We start from the raw sequence: 7,440 nt of genomic DNA, 5'->3' as shown, positions 1-7,440 counted from the left end.
AGCTGGGCTCTGGTCTTTGCTTTCCAGATCTACAACAACAATTTCCTAGAAAGCAGGAACGGTGCTGGACACTTTCCTGGGAGGTGGGAGAAGCTGGTTGGACCACACGTAGGCTAGGGATAAAACTGAAACCAAGCGTCCCATGTCCAGGGCAAGTATCCATGCTACCAGATTAAGGGCCAATAATCTTTTCAAGCTGTGGGCCAGAACAGCTTGGCTCCAGTGAGGCACAGGCTGGGGAGCTTTGGGGTTGCATCAGCCATGAGGGGTGCTTGCCTTGCGCCCATGCCGGGGCCAGGCAACTTGGAACTGCTCGCACACATTTGCCACTGCTTCTCCTCAGCCCCCCGCTCTCTGCCTGCAGCTCGGGCTCAGCTGGAAGCTGCCCAGCTAGAAATTAGGCACTGCAGCACCTCGATATGCAATCAGGGATCAGTGTCCAGACTGGGAAGGGTTCCCTCTGGCCTGTGAAGCCGGGATGTCAGCAGCAACCAGGCTGTGATGGGGATTTAGCAGCAGGAAAAGTGACCAGCAGGGAGCAAGCATGGCAGGGGAAGCAGTGGCGGTCGGGTCGCAAGCAAAGCCAGGAAAGCAGTGGCAGCCTTCTTCAGAGCAGGCCCACCGCTCCGAAAAGGATGTGGATCCCTGGTCTCGCCCATGCTGCTTCTTAAAAGAATCAGGTGATCTCTTGCTCAGGAAAGGTACATTCAGGAGAGCTAGCAATCACGTGCCTAGACGAACCTCGGACTGCATTATTTCCACAGTGGATCGAGCAGTCGTATTTAAACAACCTGAGGAGGAGACCAGCCAGGCTAATATTACGTGCCCGGCTCCTGTACTTTTAGTCCTCCTGAGCAATTCTTTCCACTCTTTTGTTTAGCTCCAGTATTAAAGAGCTCCGTCTGAAGAGCTGAAGTCATTGAGGTCTAGGTGTGTGGGGCACCCTGTAGACACCACACACATCTATTGTAAAACATCCTACTCTGGAGCCAGAGGGAAAAGCAGGGATCTCGTTCCTTCACAGGTTTAAGAGCATCATGTACCATCCATTTTGTTTAAAGCATATTTAAAGCTCAGTAAATAAACTCCTGAGATCAGTGAAAGAGTCACAGGTTCAATTATTACTGTGTAAAATCAGAAGCAGACATATTAAAAGCCCAATTAGTAAGAAGATTCTGCAGCTACAGATGCTTGATACTTAACCAATTTTAGTGTTTGCTTCATAGGGACAAATGACAATTAAAAATTTACTGGAAACTTTCCAGGTTTTTCAACCCACTGATTTTAGTTTTTGAATGTTGTTGAAATATTTAAAAAATCTTGTGAAGTTTTGTGACGTCCAGGTTTTTCTCCCCTTCCAGGATGTGCTACAAGGGGCCCTGAACACCATCAAATCCTTTCTCTCAGTACGAGAGTGCTTCAGGCAAGAGGACTTTGAACTCAAGACCTTTTTATTCACCTCATCCACCTGCAAGATTGTCTCCTCCTGGAAAGAAATAACATCCATTTGGCAGGAAGACATAAATATAAATGATGATAGGTGAGGGTCTCTTCATGAAACCATTAGCTAGCACAAAGGCAATCTTATCTTCTGCAGTAAGTGCAGTGGTTGCTATGAGTAACTACCTGCTGTTCATTTTTGCCAGGGTTTTGCAATACTTGTAGAAAATTTGTTTCTGGAAAGGAGAAATTATACAGGAAAAAAACCAGTGGAGGTGAGATCCTGGCTTAGTTTAAGGCGATGGCAAAACTCCCATCAACTTCTTTGTGGCCAAGATTTCACTCCAGGACTGTTGCCATGTTCTTGCTTTCTTTGGGCTCAAATTGAATGCAAAAAAACTGGACAGAACAATAAATTGCATTCCTGCAAATGGAAAGACTGCAGAGCAAGAGAATGGGCGAGCAAGGCCTCCTATGCCCAGGAATGAGCAGGGAGACAACGCCCATTGTAAATGCACGCACCAGTGGCATGGTTTTCCTTTGTTGACCCTGGAGAATTCAGGTTGGCCAAAGGGTTAGGACTAGGATAAGATATTATCAGAGTGAGAGAAACAGGGGTGGTTGGCATAGCCAGGTCCAGGAAGGAGACGGTACATGCCCCCTGGCCTGTTTTAAACACAAGTATAGACAGGATGTTTGTGACATTTCCCTACACAGTGGGTCCCTCTACCCAAAATGCTACATCAGTGGGCATAGCATCGGTGGGCACTAACCGTGATGCTCGTGTTACTGCACAGTAGGGTCAGGAACGACTTGTGCGCCGCCAGGACTGCGTACTTACTAAATGACTGCAGCACCAACTGTGCAGCAGAGTGCACGTGTAGACGTGCCCAGGATAGGGCAGCCTATTTTGGAAAACTGTACCCTAATACCTTTCCTAGCTCTGGAACCGAGGGTGGTCCATCTTAGCCCAAATCAGGCTCTAATGATTTTAATGCTGATTTAAGAGCTCTGGAGAATGATGCCTTTTTTCATTAAACGGTACATAGCACTGTTTCCCACCTGTGGTCTACAACTCTGACATGGCCCAAACCAATGGTGGTAACAAATAGGTAAGTCTTGATGGTTGCTTCAGTTCTTGGCCTTTGCTGATGTGAGTGTGAAGTATGATACAGACTCCAGGCACGAGACAGAGACGCCATCACCTCACTTCATATATATATATGGAGATATATAGATATAACTATATCTATATATCTATATCTATATAGATATGGAGGAGTCATCAAGCACATGGTTGCTTATTTATGGCAAAGCGGGTAGGGAGTCAGAAAGCCTTTTCCCTCATAGGAAAGCTTTTGTGCAGCCCACCTCTACAAACTAGACCGCTGCTGTTTTGATCACCATTGTGAGATACATAAATATAGATCTACTACTATATATATATATCTCACAATGGTGATGAAAACAGCAGCAGTTCTAGTTTGTAGAGGTGGGTTGCATAAAAAAACTTTCCTGGGGGGAAAAGGCTCTCTGACTACCTGTCCTCCTTGCCATAAATAACCAACCATGTGCTTGATGGCTCCTTCATTTTCCTCTGCTCTGTTCATCCCTCATATATCATGTTTGCTCTCCTGGAATCTTTTCCCAGGTCATTTTTGTTCCTGTACTCACGTTGCTTTATGCAATTGGAAGGTCATTGCTGCTTTTCTGCATCAGCTAATCCCCTTTTCTTCATTCATTTTTACCCAGAGGCTGTTCAAAGCCACCTAACGTTGAACAAGGATCAAAATCATCTACCAAAACAATGATGAAGAAGAAGTATGCAACATGGCCGAGACACTAGTTGCCACAAATGATCTGTGGGGGAAACCCTTCTCACATTGTAGCCCTTTGTAAACCTTTCTACCACCATGGTCTACTTCACTTTGTGGTTTTGTTCATGTTGTTAAGAGCTGATCCACAAACTTGAATAATGCTACAAAGTGGTCCTATTCACTTCAGTGGGATTCCTCAGGCAACGGGCATCAAACTGGGGCATTAGATCAAAGCAACTGTTTTAAGTTGCCTGCCCTAGAATTTTTTTGTCCTTTTTACTCTTTCATTTGGCACCAAAAAGCCCCACCAGGTCTGGAAGAGGAAAAAGAAGGAAGTCATTTGAGTTTGCATTTTTGTCCATTTCCAACCTTTTCTTCTTCCACTGTCCTTAATGCTTTGAAACAGAAATGCAGAACTGGAAGAGACCTCCCGGGTCCCTGACACTTCTAAGCAGCCATTTTGTGTACTCCCATCAAATAAGTGCAATGAGCATCACCTTAAAACTAAGTAGTTGGTTTGGTTTTTCTTGGAGCCTACTACTCAGACCAGGCCTATTCCATTATTTTATGCCTCCAATGGTTAGAAACACTGGGCATATCTATATGTGCATTAACACACTTTAGTTAAAGTGCATTAAATTTGGTACCTCTGGGTACCTATACACAAGCTGGGAGGCTGCTCCAACACACTGTAATTACAGCGTGTCTGAGCAGACTCGATTAATAGAGTCTGCTGGAGCATAGTAATGATTGCACTCCAGCCAGCTTTCGCATCGTGTGTATCAAATGTGCTTCAAAATGGCAGTGGGGACGCTTTAACTAGAGCTTGTTTGACGACGCCATTTTGAAGTGCGGGTGTTTTAATTAGGGTGGCTCTTGGAGCTGCTCTAATTAAAGCACTGCTTGTCCCGCTTCACTCCTGGAGCACATGTAAAAACACCCTCCATTGTGAGGTACTAGGAAAATGTGCATTACCCTATCCTAATGCTCATCAACTAAAGAGCACAGGGCGCTTTTACACGTGCTTGGTGAAGGGCACCAAGAGCAGCGCTTTAATTAGAGCGGCTGCAACTCCTGGCACAGTGGCCCGCTCCAGCAGATTCGATTAATCGACATGTCAGAATTCCAGCATGTCCGAGCAGCCTCCGCGCTTGTGTTTAGGCATCCACAGATTTTAGTGATGCTTTAATGTGCATTACCCTATTTTAATGCTCGTTAACTAAAAAAGCATTATTTTAGTGATACTTTAATGCACATTAAAAAAGGCTACGGTGCATTAAAGCACCCGCATAGACGCACTCACTCTTCCCTAAATCAAGCCTAGCATGGCTGGTCCCATCATCCTCAGTGGAGGCTCTCAGTTCACCCACACGCTGAAACTGTCCAAAGAAGTGACCTCCCAAGGATCATAGCAATGCAAGGCTGGAAGGGGCCTCAAAAGAGCATTTATTGCCCATCTCCCTACACTAAGGTAGGATCAAGTATACTTCGACTGTCACTGACAGATGTTTTATAACCTTTTCTTTAAAACTTTCATTTAAAGAGATTCCATATGACCTCCCAAGGTTGTCTGCCACAGTTTTGAATTATACTCATACTTGGATTTTTTTTTCCTTTTAAGATAGAACTACTTTGGTGTAAGTTAAGCTAGTTTTTTGGGGAGGTTTTTTTTTTTATCTTATCCCTGACCCGAACATGGAAAGAACTGACCATCCTTCTGATAATCATACGAATTTACAAATGTATTGGGATACCATCACCATAGGCTCCCTTAAAGTCTTTTGTAGATTAAATAAAGCCAGGGTCTTCAACTTTTCAGTGTAAACCTTGATTCCCAAACTTTTTCCATTCACCTTGGAAAGAGCACAACAGAACAAATTTGTCTAGATCTTTCTTAAAACATGGTGCTCACAACTGAATACGGCAGTCCAGCTAAGGCCTTGCCAATGCTGAGTGGAGCAGAGTAAATACCTCCTGGCTCCTGCATATGACGGTTCAGTTTGTACAGTGCAGATTGAGATTTACCTTTTCAGAAGCAGCGTCACATTGTTGACTCGTGTTTACTTTGTGATTTGCTATTAGTCCGGATGCTGTGCTGCAGTACCGCTGCCTAGCCAAGCATTGCCTATTTGGTATTTGCCCATTTAATTTCTCGTGGGTGTAGGTCTTGGCATGTCTCCATTTACATTCATTATGTTGATCTTGGGCCATTTGTCCAATCCGTCAAGAGCACTTATTTCTGATCCTGTCCTCCGAAGTGCTTGTGCTCTCTCTCATCTTAGTGCCATCTGCACATTTTGTGTGTGTTTTATTCCATCAGTCAAGTCACTTATGAATATACTGAAAAGAACTGGGCACAGGACAGGTCCTGGCAAGCCCCGCTTGAAATACCCTTCCAGTTCGACAGTGAAACATTAATAAACTGTTCTCTGCAGCTGTGCCCTATCTAACGAGGTAGCAAACCCATCTTACAGCGATTTCATCTAGACCTGTTTCCCCGAGTGCATTCATGAGTGATGTGGTGATTAAAAATCTTACTAAAATCAAGATATACCCCACCATGCCCCTGCTCACCAAGCCACTTATCTTTTCAGACAAATAAATTAGATTGATTTGATATGATTTCTTCCTGACAAATGCATATTGGCCATGTTTTATCTTACTGTCTTGCAGTTGTCTACCAGGTAATTGTTCAATAACTCATTCTAGTACTTGAGTATTTAAGGTAGCAGGACTGGTCTAAGCCCTTCCTCCTCCAGTCTGGTGGGCCTGCCTCATCCTCCATGAGTCTCAAAAATGATCACTAACTGTTTGGAGATTTGGGGGTTTGGGCCTGGATTTTTCGTTTTTTTGCTGCCTATAAGTAGCCTAGGGTGAATGTCCTCAGGCCCTGCTGCTGGGCATACATACACTTATCTAAAGTCATTAATTTGTTCTTTTCCAATTAGCCTGCACTTTTCCTCTTTAAATTATTTGTGTTAAATTTCTAGTTATAATTAACCCTTTATTGTTAAAGCAAAACATTTCACCCTTCTGCATCACATGCCATCTGCTGTCCTTCCTCTTACTTCTTATGCTTTTAAAGAACAGTTTCTTGTTATCTTTGTTAATGGTAACACCTTAATCATTTGAATTTACCCCTTGGAGCCCAGGCTATTTCTTGAAGCTCATGAATTATGTGAAACTCTTTGCATTTTTTATACAATTCTATTTCTTTTCTATTTTCACATTTTTAAAGAGGCTCCTAAAGCAGCCACATTGGTCTCTTATTGCACTTCCTCGGTCTTCTTCACATCAGGACAGATTGACACTGAGACATTAGTAGTTTTTTCCCAGTAACAATTCCAGGCTTCACTAACACTAGTCAGCACATATACAAATATATATATACACATATATATGGATAAATTGAAGTAGGCACCAATGAACCCAAAACTAGGCATAACACACACAGCTTGTGTGGAAGGGCTGGAAAAGTCAGTTGTTAGTTCTGAGCTCCCAAGAGGAACAGATAGAGAGTGAATTGATGCCACCAGTACTGAACACCAAAACAAAGGTCAGAGTGACCCAAAGGTCAGAACTTGATGCAGGCCACAGGTATCTGCATCTTGTTGCACTTATTGGTAAGAAGTAGGATGTGGATGTCATCACCTAAAGCCCTTTTAGTAACAGGGGAAAACTGTTGCACCTGTTGTAAACACGAAGTTGCTGTGACCAGTGTATAAAAAGGTGCTTGGGAATGCTTAATGCTTTGTACTGGGCTTTGGGGTTATGTTCATGCCTGCAAAAGACCCAGCTGGCACCGTGTTTCAGTTGGTCACAGATGCTAGCATCTAGGTTTGGTGACATTAAGTCTAGCTGTTTTTGTTACTAAGAACCGAACTCTACAGTCTCTTTCTTGGACTAACGAACTTGCTAGGGACACAGCATCACGACTGAATTGTGACAGCATGCACAAACCATTCAAATGGAAGGACCCCGACAGGACCAGTAATGCCTAACCCCGGACCAGCACTAATGGAGGAGATAACACTGACCGGGATCAACAACGGGCAGCTCTCCTGCCCTTTGTCCCTTCATTCTCTTACCAACAGACTCTTCCTACCAGTTCTCTGAGTTTACTGAAGTCTGGGGTTTGCTTTTCGAAGACTATTCCTTATCTGAGTACCTTCAGCTTCTTTAT

This window comes from Crocodylus siamensis, chromosome 4 (assembly GCF_052110815.1).
Source record: "Crocodylus siamensis isolate JL-2025a chromosome 4, ASM5211081v1, whole genome shotgun sequence".
NCBI classification, from domain to species: Eukaryota; Metazoa; Chordata; order Crocodylia; family Crocodylidae; genus Crocodylus; species Crocodylus siamensis.
This window is presented reverse-complemented; position numbering follows the sequence as displayed.